The following is a 23974-nucleotide window of genomic DNA, read 5'->3' as shown; positions in this document are numbered from 1 at the left end:
CTGTCTACCAATACCCTTCTTCTAATTTTTTTTTTATTATTAGTTGTTCAAAACATTACAAAGCTCTTGACATATCATATTTCATACATTTGATTCACGTGGATTATGAACTCACATTTTTACCCCGTATACAAATTGCAGATTCACATTGGTTACACATCCACTTTTTTACATACTGCCATACTAGTGTATGTTGTATTCTGCTGCCTTTCCTATCCTCTACTATCCCTCCTCCCCTCCCCTCCCCTCCCATCTTCTCTCTTTACCCCATCTACTGTAATTCATTTCTCTCTCTTGTTTTTTTCCCTTTTCCCCTCACTTCCTCTTATATGTAATTTTGTGTAACAATGAGGGTCTCCTTACTTTACTATGCAATTTCCCTTCTCTCTCCCTTTCCCTCCCCCCTCTCGTCCCTGTTTAATGGTGATCTTCTTCTCATGCTCTTCCTCCCTGCTCTGTTCTTAATTGCTCTCCTTATATCAAAGATGACATTTGGCATTTGTTTTTTAGGGATTGGCTAGCTTCACTTAGCATAATCTTCTCTAGTGCCATCCATTTCCCTGCAAATTCCATGATTTTGTCATTCTTTAGTGTTGAGTAGTACCAATACCTTTCTTAATTACTACAAAGGTGAGTTTTCACTTCTAGGAGACATTTTGTTCCTTGTTGATGGTATTCTCAATCAAGATAATTATTCTAAGTGGCTGGAATCTGGAAAATCCTACCTCCATCTGGGAGCACATTCATTATGTACTGCTTTATCAACCATTCTGTAAGTTTTACATCATGCATCATTTAAGGGATGGTTATATCAGTTGGTGTATAACCCCTCTTTTTTAACCTCCTTATTCAAATACTTTGATTTTCTGAATCTATTCATCTAATTTCTTTTAAGAAGTTTCAGTATGTGTGATTCTTGCTGAATATCCAAAAACAGAAACAATAATCCAACTAGAAAATGTCTACAAATTTCTGAGCCCATGAGATTTATGAATTATTACAGACCTAATTTTCTCTTAGTCACCCAAGTAGACATGGCCTTTTTAAAGGACCATTCTTTATAATTTGTAGCTTCAGTATATAAAATAGTGCAGCTGTCATTTCTTTGTTAGGTGACAGTGGACAAGTTTATAAACTGCTTAACGTCTCAACTTTCTCATTAATAAGATGAAGATACTCATATTTGATCTGCAGACTGAGATCAAGTCTATTACACAATAAATGTCCAACATATGTCATTACAATTCTTACTGATAGTGAATGCTACTAATTGTAGGGATTATACTTTAGAGGTAAATATCTTCTTATCAATTAACACAAATACCAAGTGTATCATTTCAGAAGTATCTAAAGGTTTGCGAAAGAGAAATTTCTATCTCAAAGGAGTTTAAAATTCTTCATTGAAAGTGTGACAGACACTTCTGGTAGCTCACTTAGACTAGTAATTATTGCATTTGAGAACAATGGGATGATTTTTTTCCATGCAAAGAAAAGACTTGACTGAAACTGAAAACTGATGTCTGAGAGATGGAATTAAAAAGAGACTGAAGGCAGGAGATGATAGGAGGGTTAAACAGAGTCAGCATCTGCAAGATGGGAGGTGTCATTGATTATTTTTTTCTAGTTCATAATTCTGCCAATTAAGCTCTGGCTCTGCTTCTCAAAAGGTGAAAGGCATGATTTAAATCCCAATGCTGTTGTAAGTGCAGCCAACACATTGTAACTCCAATTATCTGACTAGGAACACTGTCTCACCCACATTTAAGATTTTAGCTAATGCCAAAGCATAGAAGTCATTGGAAACAAGCATTGAGAATCAGTCCTTGGGAGTCAGAAGTTCAAAGGGACACTGGAACAGCTTGGCACTGACATAGGCAGATGATCAGTGATGGAACTGAAGGAGGAAATTAGAGAATGACCAAGGGGAGAGCATTTGCAAAAAAAAATTAAAAAATAAATAAGAAGCAAATAGTTTGTGATAAGGGGATTAATCATAATGGCAGCTGAATACTGGATAATTTGGCAGATTTTCCCTAACAATTGATGATCTCTCATTTATGATTTCAATAAATTCTGCATTTCATTTAACAGACTCTCTATCACCAGGAGAAGGCTGTATGTCTTCTTTTACTACTGATCATAAGTTTTCTTAAATGCCATCTCTTATCATGGTCATCTTTTCCTCAATTCCATTATTGTTCAGGCATATTAATGATGACCTTATAACTGAAAATGCATCTCAGGAAAATATTCCCTGTCCTCTACAATCAAATGGAGGACCTGAGGGACAAACCCAACAAATAAAAAGCAGGTATTTCCAACTAAGTTGCCATAAAGCTTAAAAGAATTTTCAGCTCACAGAATTGCAATATGTGCTATCATACAGAGCAGATGTAAGGCAATTATATTTTACCTGAGATAACAATGGTTGAAATCCTTCAGAAAGTCAATATTATAAATAGTGACTTCTCTATTGCCATTCTGAAGCACTTTCATAATTTCAATTATATATTATCTTTTCAATGGTCTTCAGTATTTAAAAGTGTAAAATTATATGTTGTGTAATATAATACATTTTCCTTTTCTTTTCTTCCCACAGGTGTTCTCTTTCTAGTGTGTTTTGGTAATAATAGAATGTTATTGGGTACTGCAACTATGTGATGATTCTTTAAAATATATAAATGCACTTCAGTTTGTGAAACAAAAAAAAAAAAGTCTCATAGTCATTGATTTCCTCTGAGAAAAAAAGATTATGTGACTTTGTATTACTATAATTTCTTGAATGATGTCATCTAACAAGTATAACATTATCCTCTTAGCTCTTTATTATAATGCAGAACTAGAGAAAATGAGTTTATGCTTTTAGTAGGAGAAGGCATATATTAAAAATAAAAAGTTGTAACTCCATTGTAATAAAATTTGAAGGACAAACATCAGACAAGTTAAAAATTCTGTTTTTTAATTTCACATCTATATTGCTGAGGTATCTCCTAATGCTCATGTTTCAAAAACTCTTTATCTTCTCTTTTCTTAAGTCCATAAAATGCCAAATTCTCTCCTGTCTTTTAAAAGGAAAATCTTGTTGTCTAACTCTTGCTCTCCTTTTTTCCTTCTAGCCAAAGTTTTACAAAGTTCCCAGCACACTTACTTAATCTATTCTTCATGTTCCAGTTACTCTTTAATGAAAATTATCAGTCCATATATTTATGGACTCACTAACCAAGTCTGTGAAATTTTAAAATGCATTTCCTGTTGTTTCAAGGTTGTATTTAAAAACACAAGTAAATAATTATTGATATTGTTGAAGTCTTGGGTACAGCTATCTTCCTTTATGTTTATCTTCCTTGCAAGCAATAGTTAATCACTAAATTATTTCAATACTCACCTGCCTTGTATTCTATTATACTTTTACTATATATGTGTAGGTCTACAGAAAATAGTTAAGCAAATGACATCATGTGGTATTACATGTACTTCCCTTCTCTGTTGGTGTTTCCTGTTGTCTATATATATTCTTGTCTCTAGGGTTATTTTTTTAAATAAGTAATTTTGTAGAACTTATTATATGCCACATACTACTCCATGAACATCCTGTTTGATCATCCTTGCATAGTTTTACTACCACCTGTGAGTTTATAACTCCCAAATGCCTTGTATTGACCTCTGCACTGATACCCAGTCATCTCTCCACTGGGCTGTAGCTACTGTAAGTTTCTTACATAGTGAAAAATGAGCACGATTAACTCACCAACCTCCTCCATCTCCACCTTGAGTCTTCCTCTTGATTTCTGAATATCAGAATGGCTTTATATGTCAAGCAGTCCCCTTACACTAGAGGTCAACTTACATTCCTAATTAGTTGTCAATCACTGATTATTTTACCTCAAAATATTTCCTAAGTGCATCTCTCTCATCTTCTTTCCTTTTCTCCAATTATCCTTTAAAGGCCCTTTTGACTTTCAGTATTATTTCCATTTTGTTCAGTTTCATTTCACCCAATAACCTTCAGATATAACCCAGGCGAATTAGAAAGTAGCTTCAAATAGTTCCAATAGCATGAAGCCAAAGCCCCTCACCATGACAGTGTGACAGAAGGCTCCTCTAACTGGCACCTGCCTCTTTCCCAGCTTCCTTTCTGCCACTCTCTACTTGGCACTTTTCTTATTTAACACCGGAATATTTTTAGTTCCATATGTATGTTTGGCTATTTTAGAACCGTGTACATTTGCTGTTCATTCTGCCTGAAAAAGCTCTCAGAATTTCCTCCCTTGTCTTTTATTCATCCTTCAGGAACCCATTGCTTTGGTGGTAGGCAGAATTCCATTTCCCCCCATCTTATCATTCTCCATGCACCTAAACACACTATTCCTGGCATAGCTGGGTATCTAAATAAATACAAGTTGGAAGTGAACTCAATTTAAAGGTACTATCTTTAGTGAATATGCATATTTTGGACACATACAAAAACATTTTTTTAAAATATAAAGTTTATGGTTTGTCACTGATATCATCTCTGACATATGGAAACAATTTATAGTTTCTTTTTAATTTCCTGTTGTCATAAATTATATTGGTAGCTTAATTTAAACTTTATTCTTGAATCTTGGTGAAGCAGCATAGAATGATGAAGATGAGCCAAGGAGACATAATGGAGGGGTTCTAATTCCAGCTTTACCACTCACTACATTTGTATTGATGGGAGGTTTACTTTACCTCCCCCTAAGCCTCACTTTACTGATCCAATTGTGATAACAGAAACTATATTATAGAGTTATATAAACATGAAGCAATATCTTCACTCATGTTTAGTCATGACATTTTCATGATTCTTTTTATTTCATTCTAGATTTAATTTGCAAATACTTCACTAAGTGTGGGCATGGTGGTGCATCCCTATAATCCTAGTGCCTTGGGAGCCTGAAGATCATGAGTTCAAAGTCAATCTCAACAAAAACAAGGCACTAAGCCCCCCTCAGAAACAATGAGTCTGCTAAGCAACTCAGTGAGACCCTGTTTCTAAATAAAAAAAGAAAAAAATAGGGCTGAGAATGTGACTCAGTGGTTGAGTGCTCCTGAGTTCAATCCCTGGTAACCAAAAATAAATAAACAAATATGCCTTCACTGAGAAATTAGGTAAACTATTTTTAAGTGAAATTTTTCTGGATATGGTCTGTTGGTTTGGGGGGGCAGCTGGCCTTTTATTTGTAGTGCTAAACTTAGCCTAGAATTATAAAATAAATGGAAAAAAAGCTATTCAGTGTTTCTTATGGTATAGAATAAATTAGTGAAGTAAGAATCATTCATTCTTCAATGATAGATAAAGCTCAATTACAAAAATATTGACTCTTAACTATTTAAAAGTTCCAATTCCTTAATTTCAGGACATTTTCATTTGAATTTCACAGGAGCACTGTGGCATAATAAAAATCCAGCATTATATAACCAGTATATTAAATAGAAAATGAAATAAAAACTGCTCAAAAAATATTTAGTAAATAATTTAAACGCATCAAGAATCTCTATGTTCTTCCAATCTTTGTATTCGTAATTTTATGCTTTGTCTTTGGTTTCTGAATGACTGTATTTATATGTGTGTATTCAGTTGAGAGCAAGTTTACATAGGCATCTGCTCATATCCCTTGGTAAATTTGTGTCAATGCTTTAGCTTCTTTCCATGACTAGGGATTATATTTGACATATTTTCACTCATATTTTGCTTTGATCTTACCAGAAAAATAAAGAACAGTAAAAGAAGATAAAGTTATTAGACTTGACATTCTTTAGTAAATGAAATCTTCATATTTGGAAGAAAACTATTAAATATTGAAGTTATCTAACTTTATTTTAATACTATTGATTAAATTTTTTAAATTTTATACTTTGAAATTAATATATTAAAGAAAGTTTAAAGCAGTACTTATTTTGCATGCTAAGAGCAACCACATAAGTTTTTTATTGCAAAGGTATCTTAAATAGAACCACTTGCAGACAAAACAATGACTTCCAGTAAAAAGGTTTGTGGGAAAAAAAAAGTTGATAAAAGCCATATCCATACTAGCAACTAAAATTAAGTAAATTTATAGCTTCTTGATATTTAGTAGTTAATGACTTAATTGTACATTTCCTTACATAAATTTTACTTTTAAAAATTGCACAAAATAATGTTAAGATCACTTATTCATTCTTGGAAAGAGAAATTGCTACTAAATGATAAATAGTAGAGATCATCAACCTAGTTAAGCAGACAATTTTGATTTAAAAATGAAAGTGAAATTTAGTAAATAAACAGTTCTCTTATATATTTATAGTCTTCCAGGAACAATACAAAGGTCATGCAAAGTATAAAACTTTAAAATGTCTTCTTTAAAAAGATTAAAAATCGGGGCTGGGGATGTGGCTCAAGCGGTAGCGCGCTCGCCTGCCATACGTGCAGCCCGGGTTCGATCCTCAGCACCACATACCAACAAAGACGTTGTGTCCGCCGAGAACTAAAAAATAAATATTAAAAAAAACTCTCTCTCTCTCTCCTCTCTCTCTTTAAAAAAAAAAGATTAAAAATCTTTAATATCCTAGGAGTATATTACAGTGCCTCTTTGAAATATTTTTGTACTATTCATTCCTAAAGCCACATTTGATTCCACACAAAAATAAAACAGACTTTTTACCATTTTGCTTTAAAGAAGTCCCAAGAAGTAAATCCTGGCTGTAGATATGAAGGCCCTGGACTTGTCACAGTCCTTCAGGAGTCCCCTTGGCTAACAGCTCCAGAGCTCTCATTTTCTGACTTATGTCTTGTCTTTGGCTGCATATGTGAGACCAGACCTGATTTCAGTGATGGTCAGGATGTGGTGGTCTGGGATTCCCCTGTCCAGTGCTAAAACACCCTTAGCCAGACCTGAAGGTTTTACATTAGTCATTTATTTAATTTAGACAATGAAGAGCCATTTACAATGAAAATAGGAGATGATATTTTAATTCCTTCATACTGGGATGTTCACATACCCCGGAAGTAGCAATGTAATGCCAATGAAAGATTTTAGGCAGTGAAAGTTATGTGACAGGATAAATGCTCAAATATACTGATATACTCAGAATAATACAGAAAAGTGTTGGGTAGCAAAAACCTCTGAATGTAAGGCCATTGTGGATATTTTGATATTTGGAAAAAGAATCCTGTTTTTTTCTTTGAAGGCATCATTTTTTTGTTACATCTAGAAGGAAATAAAATGAAATGGACATAATATTGTAAGCCTATATGGCAATCAATGTTATTATAAATGCTTCGCAAATTATTAATTTTCAAAACTATTATCTTTTTCTCACATAAGAAATCTGAGGTACAGACTTAAGTATCTTACTCAAATTCACAAAAGTAGTGGCATGCCTAAGACTGACACTCCAAGCATCCATAATGATGAGTATCTTGAGAGAGCCCTTAATCTGTGCAAGGGTATGGAATTAAGAGATCCAAAGATAACAAATATGTAAATACTTTTAAGAAAGGAATATAAGATTTTGTAAAAATTTGGAGTTCTAATTTTGGTATTTTAGAGCATGTATTTTAGAAAACAAGCCTATCTTCCCAACAATATCATTCTATTTATCATCTCTCTGTTCCCTAGTCATTCATAGAATGTGAAGAAAAGTGAGGGAAAGTGTGTAGTTTCTTTTATCTAAAAGTGCTCAAGGAAAAGTACAAATAAATGAAAAATGTTAATGAATGTTATTGAAAAGAATCAGAATTGGTGGGAAGTGAAAAAAATGTCAAAATAAGACTGGGAGAATTTGATTAGAATCAGAGACTACAGGGCATTGTGAATGTCTATAAAAAGCAACTAAAAAGAGTTTATGGTTATATAGAATAGGATTTGGAATGTAAGTTTTCTACAAAGTGATCTATGTAATCCCCAGATGAACACACATGGATGGCTGAATGGGGTGAAGAAGATCATTGGAGGTAAGGAGTCCAGGATGATGAAGCTTTAAATCACAATGTATCATTGTAGTTTTCCAGAAGGACAGCAAGAGAGAGAATGAAAATGAAGTTCATAATCTAGCAACTTCTGTGGTTCATCTTCAATGGTAATACACATATTATGTCTGAGAAAAAATGAAATTCAAATTGTTCACTCTAATTTGTTCCTTCCACTACCCATGTGTAATTTGGACAGAAATTAATGCTTTATTCCACAGGGACTAAAATAGTTAGGAAAGACTACCTGTAAAAAAAAATAAGTAAAATTTAGACTCAATTATTTTGGATTTGACTTTTCCCTTTTACTTCTGTTTTTGTCTCATTCTCCATTCCTTAATCTCTCCTCAACCTAAAGCAGCTGTTTATGTTTAGCAAGGGTGTAAGGAGGAAAATAGATTTGCCTTTATTTAGCAAATTTTCTATGCCACTGTCTTGTTTAGTTGCCATTTTAGAATTCTCATTTATTCCTTGCAATAACACTTATGAGGTAGATGTTGTTCTTCCAATTTTCACATAGGATTATATAGTATGCAAAGTCAAGATTACAGCCAGGGTCTGCATCCTGGATTCTCTCCTCTAAGTTCCACGTTCTTTTCAATTCATTGTACCTTTCCCCAGGTACACAGCAGCCAAGGTGAGGTGAGCCAAATTACTACTACACCTGAAATCAAATCAAGAAACACTGACCCATAGAAAAGTTCAGAAAAGGAGAGAGAGAGAGATTGGGACATTTATTGAGCTACTAAAGTCAACGCAGTCTGCATCAAATGACTTCAATTTGGAAGAGTTGCAAACTCTGACAATGTCAGTGACATTAAGCAGAGTGAACTTTTCCACTTTACACCTAGTTAGGCATGTAAAGGGCCAGAAACAAGTATTTGATCCTGAAAACAATTTGTCTAGAAAACACACTTAGTTTTATCCACCGCAAAGACAAAAAAAAAAATAAAGACTATTGAAATAGAATGATAATGTAATTCACCTCAGTGTACATTAATGATATACACAGAAAAAGGAGAATGCTATCATTTGGGTATAGTTTGAGTGTTGCCCAAGGGTCCACTGGAGGCTTGGTGATTGAGGGTTGGTCTTCTTCAAAGTGGCAGTTTGGGAAGCGCTATGGAATCCTTAAGAGAAGGGATCTAGTGTAAGGTCCCTGGGAACTTGCTCTTGCTCCTATAAGAAGACCAGGTGACTCCTTGGTAGTTCTTTCCAGAATGTTGGTATAAAAAGAGGAAGCCTGACTCCTCCCACCTCCTCTGCTTCCAACTCACTCCATGATCCTTCTCTTCCACACAAGCACACCACTGTCCACCATCTGCCATCTGCATGGGAACTTTGCCAGAACTTGCCTTGTGCTATTTGGAATTTGATCCTCTAAAACTGTGAGCTAAATAAACTTTACTTCATAAGTAGTATGTCGGGTATTTCATCACAGCGGTCTAAAACTGATTATTGTAGAAAGCTGAAGAAGAGATGAAAGATAGACGAGCTAATGGTGTTTATGTTATGGTTATTACACTAACTCTAACATGAGATAACAAGGAAATTCATAATTAAAAATCCTATAAAAATCAAGTTTTATAGATAGAATAAAGGAAGAGTTAATCTTTTAATTATTTTTTCAGTATAGGGGATTAAATGGGGGCTGGAGGGCTCTCTATCACTGATCTACATCCCCAGCCTTCTTTCTTTCTTTCTTTATTTTTTTTGTTTTTAGATAAGCTCCCCAGGCTAGGCAGCTCAAATGTACAGTACTCTTGCCTCAGTCCTAATCCCTCAGTAGCTGGGATTACAGGTATGTGCTACCACACCTGTCAAAGAGAATTAATTTTGATTGAAAGCATTTAGAATGACTCTAGGAGACATCAACTGAGCTGCATGGAACAGAAGAAGAGTGCTTAAAACAATGGCTAAAGAGAGGCTGGGTTTGTGGCTCAGTGGTAGAGTGCTTGCCTGGCATATGTGACATACTGGGTTGGATTCTCAACACCACATACAATAAAAAATTTAACAACTGATACAAATATTTTTAAAAAGTCACACAATGGCTAGACCAGAGTGTGCAATGAGTAAAGTTTAGTGATAAACAGTTGTGATTCTATGAGGTTCCAAATGTCATACTAAGGGAGCTGTGCACTGGGGACAACTAAATATTTCTGAACTAAAACATGATTATCTAAATGTTTAGAGCAAACTCTCAGAGATCTTTTGTTTCTCATTTAGCTTTGAAACTATGGTTTTATGACTAATCAGGAAATGACTCATATTTACAATCTTTAATCTTGAAATATTATAGTATTCCTTTCACATTAACTTCTTCTCTCTCGTGTTGCCAGTGCAAGATTGGAGAGAATTTAATTTTTAATATTAATTGATAGAATCATTTTAGCTTATGAATTGCTTTAGTAATAATATTTATGTTCTGTAGGCTAGAACATCCTTGGAGTTGCAAAAGTCCTAAATTTTGTTTTTTTAATTTTCTCTAGTGGTGCTATTATCAGTGCTCTAAGCTAAATGTTTTGGAGTACAAATTGGATGACTGCTTTTCTGGTTTTCTAATTGAGGAGGATAAATACCTTCCTAGGTAGCAAGTGAGACAGGAACAAACATTTCAGTCTTTCTTCTCTGACTTCCTTTGCAGATTTAATGATGTTTTGTGTTTGAATAAAAGCAGGCAGGATTTACACAATGGAAGAAGTACACAACATTCTCAAAGCACAATGTTCATGATTTTTAAAATGTACTTTTGTAAATACTGTCATGAGATTAAGAATTTATTGCATTGCTTTCCATAAGTGAAACACCATTGCAATGCTCTGCTTGGTTTTCTTTTCTTTTATTTGGTTACATTCCATTAAACTATGCTCTGCAGAGTGCTTTTTAATACGCCCAAAGAAAATTTGTAAATGACTAGGCTGCATGTGCACTGACCTTCGCTCTTCCTTTGAATCTGCAGTATGGCTCGTTTTAGTCAAGCTGTTGAAACATTTGTGGCATAATGCATCAAATTAAAGCAACCAGCTGTGATGTTTAATTTAAGCTAAAATTTTATGATCTACAACTACATAATACCTTAGGGAATAATTGATATTGTATGTAACTGCACTACAGTGACATGCAAGACTTGTTACAAAATGCCTATAAAATGTCACATATTTTATTGTATTAAGCCATTTGGACTTCAGGTTTAAAAAGAGCACCATCATTTATCCAAAATTGAATACCAGAGGATAAATGAATAGACTTTAGCATCATTCTCTAAATAGAGATGAGATGTGAAGTCATTTGTTCTCATGTGTCAGAAGAGAGGTTCATTGTTTTAGTTTCCATTATTTATAATGAGGTTTCTCCATTATTTATGAACGTTCTAAAATTTGGAAATGTCATTAACCATGAAACTCAACTCTGTTTATCACATTTCTCACTGTATGAAAGGAAAGGCATTTAATAACCACTGAAACAAGATGATGTCATTTATCATGTCCCCTTTTCTTTGTTCAGTATGATGCACAACACATAATTGCTCAAGTGGCCCAGCTGATACCAGCTGCTCCATGCCATAGATCATTAGAGAACTCTAGAACATGAGAAAACACTAGATAGGTACATAGGTAGGCAGGTGGTTGGTAGGTATGTGGACAGACATACATAGATAAAAGCTTTGCCCTCAAGAATGGCAGGTATTGGGTTTTCTAAGTGACTAAAGCTAGTTGAAGAAAAAGCAAATAATCATAAGTATCTACTTTACAGAAAATCAGCATGGGAACACCAAAGACATCATGAGTATTTGTACCTCAGCAGTGTTCAATCTGGATCAAGAGACAAAAATAACAAAAGTGATATAATAATGATTAGTATAACTATGTAACCATAAAATGAGTTGCTAAATCATAGGAGAGTGAAAGATCAATGAAGGCTGTAATAATTACTTAAGGTTTTACAGAGTTAGGATCATACTGATCAAACTTTTCATCCATAAATAAAACATAAAGCCATAGAAATTGATTCATTTTCTTAATGAAGATAATTCTCAATATACCATCTGAAAGCACAAATAGGGATTGCATTGTTACTCTAAAATGTCAGTCATTTCCAAATGAAGTGACATGCTCAGTTAAATGTCTTCATTCACCATCTATCTAATATTGACATGAGAATCCAAAGGCAAAAATCAAAGTTTCTATTCTTTCATTAATTCACTGTATGAAGTCTCATATTTTTTATTAGTTCATTGAAATGAAATGCACACTTAATTTTCCATGATATGACAAACAATTATTTTATTGCTATTCAGGAGGCAAAAGCTAATCCTGCTGAAAATGCCACCTTGGGACTGAAAAACGCTCTTGAATATAATAATTTACAAATGCCTTACTGCCTTCCTCTAGAAAACATTAAAAACCTGTTCATAGAAAATTTGAGACCAGTGAATGTTTTTGCAAAGGTAAGGCAGTTTTTAAGGAAACATTATGGAGTTGCTATATTTCAATCATTTCTAAAGCTGACTATTTAACCTTAGCTCTCCACTCTATAAAATGGTGGCAGTTAATAGTTTATATTTAATATGGCAGGATGACTGTAAAAATGGAAAGATTTTAAGATTATCATCAGTATATGATAAATGCTGGATAAATGTTAGCTACAGCTGTAGGCTGGATAAGTGGTTCCTAAAAGCCCATATGTTCACGCAAGCACTAGCCTGTGGCACTATGGAGACAGGGTGGACTTTCAAGAGGTGGATCCTTCAGAGAAGAAGTTGTATCATTTCAGGAATTCCCTTGAAGGGGATGTTGAAACCACAGTCCCTTCTTTTTTTTTGCTTCCCGACTGCAATCTGGTGAGCAGCTACCTCGGCCACATGTTCCCATTATAAAGTGCTACCTCAATGCATATTCAAAAGCAACAAGCCAACCAATCATGGAGTGAAAATTTCAAACCTGTGAACCAAAATAAACATTTCATCTTTTTAAGTTGATTTATTTCAGGTATTTTTTTAAATAGTAATTGTCAAATCATCTAATACAACTAATATTAACATTACTAATTTGATTGACACTGTCCAAAGTGATTATTCCTGCTTTTAGCAGGAAATAAGGCACTAGTAATAGGTATACTCTTATTCTTGTGAAGTGTATTGTAAAATGTAGAATACTGGTTTATTCAGGAACTTTGGAAAGCCTTTCTATACCCACAACATAATTTAAGAATATTTTTCTAAATGTATGTGCATGTGTGTGTGCACACAATATGTATGGGCATTTATGTGACTTGTGTATACACTTTGTACATATATACACAGTACAGCAATATATAAATAGTTTCATTATAAATCTGTATTTTTAAATAAGACAAACTGGGAGTGTGCTATTATAACTATATTTTACACATTTAAACTGTTCTTTAACATCATACTTCCCACCTACTTCCTTTCTTTATCTGAACTTTTCTCAAAGGTACACATATATTTTTCAACACATCTATGAATTACTAATGACAAAGCTTTTGATCCTATTTTTTCAGCACCATTTTTAATTATATACTCAAAAGAAACAAAACAATGAGCTTTTTAGTTTCAATAGCATATATTTTAAGTGTTTTGTTGCACATTTTAGTATTATAATATTGACTATCATTTTCATATTTCTTCCCCATGTAAGCAAGTATTGATGTAGCTTGCATATATTAAAAATTAATGGTGTATATCAGCCCACGTAGCCTTCACAACTATTATGTGTGATAGATATTATTTCCACCATTTTTCATGTGTGATTCAGGCAGTATGGGTAAATTACCAGTGTCACCCTGCAAGTACTATGAAAGCTGCAGTTCAAATTCAGACTTATTTGGACAGATATATTTGGAGGGTGCTGTCTTAACTACTGTGCTAATCTGTTATTCACATCTTGCCCTCCACCCAAACCTTTCTAGAGAAAAGCGACTGGGAAATAACCATCTTGCTAAATAACATAAATATTAACCAGCTTAATAAATATATTTGAAATTGGTTATTGGTTAAATATAAAGTATAAAAATGAAAATTTTGCAAGTTTAAATAATTATAATATATGCATGAAGTATGAATTAAAAACAGAAATGTGTTCAGTTTTCAAAAATAAGAGAATTGAGTTAGGGATATAATTCAGTCATATGCAGGAGTCCCAGGTTCAATCCTGGTACAACACATACACACACACACACACACACAAAAATAATAATAATAATAATAAAATTAAATTAATTCTTACTGGTTATTAAGAGTACAAATATTTTTTCATTTGTATGAGTTATAGCAGCAAATCAGTACTTTTCCTTATTAATAGAAGTTAATTATTTATAAATATTTCATAGATGATTAGTTTTAATTTGTCTTCTTATTCCTTTGTATGGATTTGTGAGAGCATAGTGCATCGGGGGGGGGGTGAGTGGCAGGAGATAATGATACTAAGGTGTTCTGAGGTTTGGGTATGAAGAGTCTCTTATGGTCCCCATGTATGTGCAACAGCAAGCCATCAAAAGTCTTGTGGAGGGGATAAAACGTTCTGTGTAAAATATAGTGGCAGGAGGAGGGCTGGGTGTGGCAAGAAGGAGACAAGCTAATTAAGTAATCAAGATGAGGAAAAACAAAAAAAGTGATGTTTATTCCCTGTAAACTCTTGATCAGCTTCATGACATCTTAGGATATTGCATGTCTATAGTCTTTCTAACCCTTAGAATTTTTCTGTATCAACAGATTCAATTTGTACCCTAAAATTTAAATCTAAATTTTAACAAGCAAAACAAATGATATTTGAAAAAGTGGAAGTGAATCAATAATGAGATTCCAAATTGCAAGTGAATATCTTGGCTAACGCCTATGCAAGCACTCTTGCTGCTCTTCCAGCTCAATTTTTATTTCATATGCACACACCCCGTTCTGGGAAGTGACTGTAAAGACCCTTTGTAAAATAAGATTAATGCTTTTTTGCCTTTGTAATTTGCTTCATTACTCCAACTACTAACTCATTTATAACATGCTCAAATATTTCCTCAAAGCAAATTAGTCACATTAGTAAATTATTTCTAATTTTGAGTGGCTCAGTGATATTAGACATACAGACCACTGACAAGGAAAATAAGGGAGGGGTAAGTGCGCACATGAAGGACACTTAAGGAAAAAGGACATTAAGAACAAGTTACATCATTGTGGCTGTTGCATTAATTGTACCCTAGGAATTTAATTAAAATACATGAATTATAATGTTTTTCATACTAAAGTGATTATTAGAGTTGTATATATAGGTAAAAAATAGAGTATGATGTTAGAAAGATAATATGCATCAGTCTATTGGTGTCATATGTGTCTACTGGCTGCCTAAATTAGTGTAAGAGATGCTAAGTCTTAAGAGTGTTGTTTCCATTCCAACAGCAAATCATCAAGGAAGAAGGCAATGTTCTGAGATATTACAGTCTGAAGGTTATATAAATGCGATCATATAATAGGGATATATATGATCGCATTTATTCCTGTATTAGCATTTTAAAATCTCCATAGATATTATATTTGCTCAGGTGTTGTTGTCATATGAACTCCTAAATTCTAGTTAGTATGAATTAATTTTCAGTTGAAGATAAAAATCATCTTTTCACTGCTTAAGAGGTCACCTCTGACTAGGTAAAACTATACTAAGTGGAAATGAAGTAACCTTAAAGGAAATTCAAAGAGAATTTTTGCTCTTATGTTCTTCATTTTCTATTCACATTTATGCCTATAGCAAAGGCATGTGATTTTGAGTGAGTGACAGAAGACATATTTTTCCTACCTGGATGCTTCTATATCCCTGGGTAACCAGTTAGTCTGTATTAACAATTACTTTATCTATAAAGGAGAATCCATTTATATGATATCAAAGTTTCTTGAAGGTAAAAAATAAACTGCTAAAGAAAGAATCTATTAATCAAAATGAAAAGTTGCCATTTAGATTAAAATTTTTAGAAAACCAAAACCTCAGAGTTTTTTTAAAAAATAATTTTGAAACGTGTGGACATGTGTAAAAAGTAATCTCTCAATATTTAATAGTCAGAGCCTCTAGAGAACAGAGGACACATAACAGCAGTCACAGAAATGTCATAAATGAAACTCTTTGGTAACCTGATGTGACCACATTGGTGATGTCAGTAGCCTCAAAGAATATTGAACATAGCATATTTTAAAGGTTATCGTATCTGATTCGCTATAGATGAGGCCCAAACATTTCTTGGCCCAGAGATTGGAAAGAAATAATCAGTGTTCTCTTAGGTTTTCAGGGAATGTTGTTACTGTATCCATATATCTACTTTTCACTTGGGATCCAAATAAACTTCTCTCCCCGCCCCCCGCCCCGGCCCCGACATAGAGGAATCAGAAAAAAAAATATCTTTATTACAGAGGGATAGAAAAAGCAAGGGCAGAGAGCTTAGATTAGAAAAAGAAGAACAGCTTTAAGTATGTGGAAGTAAGCAACCAATAGCTTGTAGAAAATAGGGGAGGATGCAAAAGTGTGAAGACATCAGGGGGAGAGAACCATACTCTGAGAAGTTTATAGGGGAAAAAAAGACACAGAATTCTAATCCAAGACAGGGCTGTCCCAGCACAGATCATTGTGGTCGAGAAAGTTCACTAAAGGGGAGGGTCTGTATTAAATACAGAGGAGGCGGCATGATCCCAAAAGGATTCTTGTAGCTATCTAAGTCCTAGAACATTTCCCTGGTGCTTTAATCATGAAGCCTTGTCACATGAACTGTAATTCTGCTACTCAGGCTAAGTACAACGTGTGTATCAAGTTTAACAAAATGAAAGTTTACCAAGTCAATTTTCCTCCTGTTCCTCCCTTTCATTCTTTATTCGTTATTATTTTTTCTAATTGGGAAAGTTATAACCTTCAGATGTATAGCAGTATTTAGGATAATTACAACCAAAGTTATAGTTTTGCTAAGTTGTTAAAGGTGACTAAATAAATTATTTTGCTTTAAAAAAAGAAATATAAAGAAAATGAGAGTTAAGGAAAGGAAAAGGGGCACATAATAGGGATATATATGATCGCATTTATTCCTGTATTAGCAGTTAATGAGATGTGATGTGTAAAAGAATCTATCATCTGGCTGGAAAAGAAAATGGTTATTGAACCAGTGAGGCAGAAGAAAATAATGATTTCTGTGAATAAGGCATATTTAAAACATGTCAGGAACTTAATATTCATAAGAATAATATACTAATAAAATAATTTCTAAGGATTTGTGTTAATTATTTTAAGTATTCACTGGTATCTTTCAAGAATAATAGGTTAAAATAGTAATTTTTAAGAAAAATAAAAAAGGGAAATTAGTACATCATGTATTGCCTTAACAGGCAGGAAATATTGTGCTCCTGTATTAAGGGTTGGGAGTTAGATGCCACCATGTTCCTATGTTCTACATTTATAATTTATTAATTAAAAGGAGCAAAAACACAGAGAGTCCAAATGGTAGTCTCATTTCCAAAATAAGCTTATTTTGTTGAGTGCATAATAAGTTGAGTAGAAATGGTATTTTCTTGGAGTCCAGTATCGTAATACAGAATCAATTCTCATGTCTGTCCTGCAACTTCAATTGTGAATCAACAGCTTCAGGGTGCTCACAATATATTGTCCTGTTTCCACCTTAAGGCAGGATGAGATCTGGAAAAAGGTCTTTGTTGGAGTAATGTAAAGTCACCATGATATGCTAAGAGTTGCCTCATACCTGCTAGAAGGAGCTAAGAGCACTTTATTAAATAGAATACTGTATTATGACATTCTGTTGTCCTTACAGAAAAGTTTAGATTTACAGATAGATGAGGCATGAGAGGCACCATGAAAAGCTAGGGATACCCTTAGATAACATGTCATTTCTAAAAGAGAAGTGATAACTTTTGATTTACTTGGGAAGCAAGTAAATCAAATTAGTGAAATATTTCATTTAAAAATAATTGAAATTCATTTGAAAAGAAGTACCAGATCTTATGTTATATCTAGGTTTTACATAATTATTTACTAGTCTTAGGGATAGAGTAGCAGTTCAGACATTATTTTAAATTCATATGATTACGTGATCTAATTGCTAACATATTTTACACAGAAAGTCTTGAGTCTCTTAATATGTAAATCTTCCTTGACAAAATTCTTGTAAGAATTGGTTGAGTAAATACATAAAATGTACTCAGAAATGTGTCTAATAAGTTATTTGTCTTTTTAGTTTTTCACCTGTTAGATTCTGAACTACCTGCTGATAGACTGTGAAAAACAGATGTCAGTATGCCAATAAACATGATTCCTCATAGTCTTTCATCATCTCCACCTCACTCCTCTCACCCCCACCAATACCACTGCTAGGCCCATGCTATTCTAACAGAAGAGATGGAGTGCTAAATCTGATATCTGTGGGTTTTGTCTTAGAAAGCCTCCAACTATGAAATATCACATTTAATTTCATGTTGTCTTTCCTTATCTGTAAATATGGAGGAATGATAGCTGTATGATCTATCTCACAGAGTTTGTGAGAGTCAAATGAGGCATAGTGCTCAGAAGGTACATGAAGAAGTTCAATGACATTCAAATTTAAGGTGACATTACTGGAGATTCTAAACTCTTAGAACTCTAAAACTATTTGTATCTCTTTTCTTATTGTCACTTGCTTAATTAAATGGTATTGTTGGTACCTTCTCCAACTTCATCAAGAAACAATAACTAATTCATTAGAAACAAGCATTCCATAGCCTATCCTTTTACAACGGCAGCTTTCTAAAATGTGCCAATTCCAAAGCTGCTTAAATGTGTACTTACAGATTGATTATTTATTCTAAAATATATCCTCAGTTATTTAAATGAGTCGAATGAATATAATTCCATAGCTGCATGCCTATATCACTAGAACATTAATAATTATACATAGTAGCATATGAATGCTTTTGAAATCTATTTATTAGAATCATAAACACAAACCCTTCAGAAACTGATTTAAATATACATTACATCCCCCAAAGCATATTACTGACTTTTTGATTTAGTTCATTTTTTAATTTCTTGTATCCTGAGTCGAATACTCTGCATTTAATTCTAAATCTGAAAACTCAAAGGTCTGCTTTTATCCTTCTGAAAATCTTTATTTTCAGATAAAGACTTATCTCTAAATCTTTATTCTCTAAAATAGATCCCTGCTTATTACTATATTTGTATTAAATTTGTTTCATGAATAACTCATCTCAATTTAAAAATACTTATTTGATGATTTTTATTATTTTATAATAGTTTTTGAACTATGATTCATATATCATAAAATTCATTCTATCAAACTATCCAACTGAGTGCTTATCCGAATAATCACGGAATGGTACATCATCTTTATTACGTAATTCCACAACATTTTCTGCACCTTAAGAAGGAAACTCCATTCCCACTAACAACTATTTCCCATCCTCCTTTCCCCCAAACCTTGGCATGCCCTAATCTACTGTCTCTAAATACTTATCTATTCTGGACATTTCATGTAAGTGGGGTAATACAATGTATGATCTTTATTCTCTGCCTTTATTCATTTACTATATTTTCAAGTTTCATCTATGTATCTGTATTTAATACTTTTCATGGCTATATAACATTCTATGTATGAATAGGAATATTCCACATTTTGTTTAGTCATTAATCAATGAGTAGGAATATTCCACATTTTGTTTAGTCATTAATCAACTAATTGGCATTTTTATACTTTTACTTCAGGCTATTATAAATATCATTGCTATAAACATCATGTACATCTTTTTGATGGACATATTTTAATTATTTTGAGTATATTCATAGAAATATATATTGCATTACTTATAGGCTCTATATTTAACATATGGAAGAACTACAAAACTATTTCCAAAGCAGTTGGACCATTTTTCATCATGAACATCAAAGTATGAGTGATCTAATTATTCATGTCAACATTTGTTATTTCTGTCTTTTTGATTAAAGACTTCTTAATACCAAATGGTAGCTCACTGTGGTTTTTGATTTGCATTTTTCTAATGACTAATGATGTTGATCATCTTTTTCATGTGCTTATTGGTCATTTGTAGATCTTCTTTGGAGAAATGTTTATTCCAATTCTTTGCTCATTTTTAAACTGAGTTACCTTTATTGTCATATTTTAACAGTGTTTTATATATTCTGCATACAAATCCCTTAGATTCATGGCTTGCAAAAATTCTTCTACCATTGTGTTTTCTTCTCTTTCTTGATAGTTACTTTAATACCCAAAACTTTTTAATTTTGATGCAAAGTTTTATATTTTCTTTCCTCAGTCTACTAGTATTTATTGCTTAAATTCAAACTTATTTGACTACAAATATATCACATTTTTAAATACCACTGTCTTAATAAAATATTACCTCCTTAAGGATTATACTATACATATGAAATAAAATGTTTTTTAAAAAAAACATGAATTTATTCTTCAATAAGAAAAATAGCCAAAATGATTCCATTTTATTTTTCATCTGATAATAAGCTTATGATTCTAATACATTCAAATTTTAAAAAGCAATGTTTTTAATAGAAACATGTGGCTCTGTACCCTTAACTTATAAATGAATGTTGAATATTAATATTTATAATGTACAGTGAGGTAAATTAAAACAATAATTTCAGACCTGTTTTAAAGAACAAGTACTTATGTGAATTACAATAGCAGAGTGATCCATATAACTAAATTAATATAATTTAATTTTAGATTTTGTGAAGAATATTCCATTATTTTTTAAGAGCATGGGAATAAATATCAGATGATCACAATGTCTTCATAAACATAAACCAACCTTCATAGGGCAAAGAGCTTTTCTCTCATGGATAAAGTTATAACTGTAGTTTTAAATTATATTGTAATTTTTAATTTGTTAAATACATTATCAAGACACCTTGAAAATTTGCACTTATATCCAGTAGACAATAATATTTTCTTCACATCCACTGTGAAATGTATAAGCTTTATAGTAACTAAAATTGCCAGATATTTTTCCTTGAGAATAAAATTACAAGTGAAATGAAGTAAAGGAGAAATTAAATGAATTCCACTGAATTATCAAAAAACTGTGTGTCAGAAATAAGACTAGAAGTGATTTCTTTGTTCCATATATGAATTCTTCCTGGTCACCAGTCATTTCTGTCACTTTGAATATTAGACTGATAAAATTACACATTCACTTTTCATTTTTATCTTTCTCTTTTAAATTTAAGACACAATGTCAAGTAGGTGCCATAATTTTGTGAGAACCATAAACACACTTCAAAATATCTTTTGATCTCTGTTATTTCTCAAGAGCTGTATTGTTGCTTTTTATTCACAATCTGATAAGTCATTATTTCTTGTAGCACATGCAATGTTTGTCTTTCTGTCTCTTTCACAGCAGGAAGAGACGATAAGCAAATATTTGGGACTGAATCATTTCCTAGGTAAAATGTATCAGTTATATCAACTCTGCAGACCATGTGAATAGTTTAAATGCCATGATAAAATATTTCTATGGTATATATTTCCAAATAAAAATCATGTAGCATCTTTAAAATAAAGAATTTTATTTTGTAGAAAACAAATTTAAAATGCTTATAACTTTTATCCATTACCACTGGGGTTTAGGTCCTATATGTACAAATTGTATTATTTGATCTGAATATCAATTATCTATCTTTGTGTCTGTGAAATGGAGAAAGACTTGTAGGTTCTGCCATTTGGGGCATCCATTTTTAATTAAGTCACTTGTGAAGCTTTGCTCAAATCATAATGTGGAGAACTATGTCCTCTTAGGGGCTCCCTGATATTTATGCCCATTATATGATCTGCCTTTCCTCTGAATGCAATGAATTTAGTGAGTTTGTTATAACAAACAGTGTATAGAATACATCCAAAGTGATGGAGTGCCACTTCTGAAAGTGGGTCATGAAATACTGTCATTCCTGTCTTGCTCATAACTGTAAGTTCTATTCATGTGCTACTTAAGAGAAAACAAGCTGCATGTTGAGAGATGTCCTATGGAGAAGCCAATGTGCCAAAGAGGTAAGAACTAGTGAGGGACTGTGGTCTCAATGCAATAACCAAGAAGAACATAAATCCTTTGACAAGCCACATGCCTGGGCATGGAAATGGTTCATTCCCCAATCAAACCTGGAGATAATTGTAGGCCTCACTTGATTATAGTTTTTCTGAGACCCTGAGTCAGAGGATTCTGCTAAGTCACTTTTAGATTCCTGATCCACAGCAACAAGGAAACCAAGTGTTATTGTTTTAAACCAATAAATTCCGAGTAATTTTTAAAAACAAAGATAGACATAACTAATACAACCTGTGCCTCAGAATTCTGTCTCCACTCTAACCTCAAAATAAAAAAAAAAATTAAAACCTAAGTAAAAATGCGCATTCTCATCATGGTATTTTTTAAACCAATCCCCAAATTGACACAAACAAGAGAAAACAACAAAAACTAGTTTGTAAGACCCAAACCATCATGGTTTTAAAAAATAAAATCAAACTGTATATGAATCCTTAGATTCAAGCTCCAACTGAATTGTCACTTAGCTTCCTCAATATAAGATGCCAAGTCTGCTATTGACCCACTCTCATGGTAGTCTATACATAGAAATGTACATTTTTGCATATTGTTTCATTTGATTGGTATAACCCCTTAAAGCATTTGAAGATACCATTATTACCATTTTACAGATGAATATTGAGGAAAAAGAGATAAGGAAAGTCCTAGTGTCACAAGCTAAGAATCTGATAATGAGTTATAAATGGGAATTGGTCTTAACACTGTTCCTAGTGCAGAATTGTTACTATACCACAGTACATTTACATCTGGGAAGATAGTAATTTCCATAATTATACCATGTTACAAAACATGGCATGTTACCCCAGTGGAATATATAAACTAATCAGACACTTCATTCTCTGTGAAACCCTTCTTAATTGCCAAACTTACAATGGATATAAAGTAAATATTTTTAAATTTAAAGATATTAAAATTAACTTTAGAATTTTAAAATTAATATTTATGCCATTTCCATGATATTAAGTTGTCTAATGAAACAGTCTTGTAAAATATTGTAGAAGGACATCTTCCAAGTAAACTGAGTGCTTTTGAATTCAGAAGTCCATAATAGACATTAGCTCATGCACACACACACACACAAAAAAAATTGACAAGGAAGCTACCTGTATTGAAGGAGGCTATAATTTGAAATTAGCATTGAAGAAAGACAGGAAAGAAAAATGGGAAGTAACCAAATTGAGTTGAACACGTACTGAATATTTTGCATAGTCATGCAATTTGAGGGGCAGCAATGTAAATACCTTAAATATATTGACCAATTTTTGTCTTTTCTCTGAATTGGCTACTGCTGAACTCAATCCCTAAGTAAACTAGTTGCTGAAGAAATGGTAAATGACTAGCATGTGACCATGTTACTAATTACATGTAACAGATGAAGACAATGAAGCAAATAGGAGTCAACCATTTTCGATAACACTGTTAATGAGAATTGGAATTTGACAAAGATATTATCTTTCCATTTGTATAAAGTGTTCTCAAATAATTCTTTCTGATAATAATTAAGAACTAGATATAATCAATAGACATCTAATTTATTGTCAAGCCAGAACATAAGGGTGCTAGTTATAAATATCATGTATCTACAAGGAAAAAAAAGAATGATTTTTCTAATAATTTCAATAAAAATGACTTAACTCTTATGCTCAATAATTCCATATTTACCTCCAAATCTATACTTATTCCAAAAATAACAGCTCAAAAATATAGATTAAACAGATAATAGTGGGACTCCCAAATTCTACTTTTTAAAATTCTTAGACTTCACTAATGGTTGAGCTAGGAATAGCAGTGGGTAAAGCCAACTAGTATTGCATGAATCACAGAGAAAGACATCACCCATTTGAACTCAGATTAGTCATCTTTTGGCCTAGAGCTTATTT

The sequence above is a fragment of the Ictidomys tridecemlineatus genome, chromosome 9 (genome assembly GCF_052094955.1).
Source record: "Ictidomys tridecemlineatus isolate mIctTri1 chromosome 9, mIctTri1.hap1, whole genome shotgun sequence".
In the NCBI taxonomy this organism is placed as follows: domain Eukaryota; kingdom Metazoa; phylum Chordata; class Mammalia; order Rodentia; family Sciuridae; genus Ictidomys; species Ictidomys tridecemlineatus.
The sequence above is the reverse complement of the archived record's forward strand: the minus strand, read 5'-3'. Positions refer to the sequence as shown.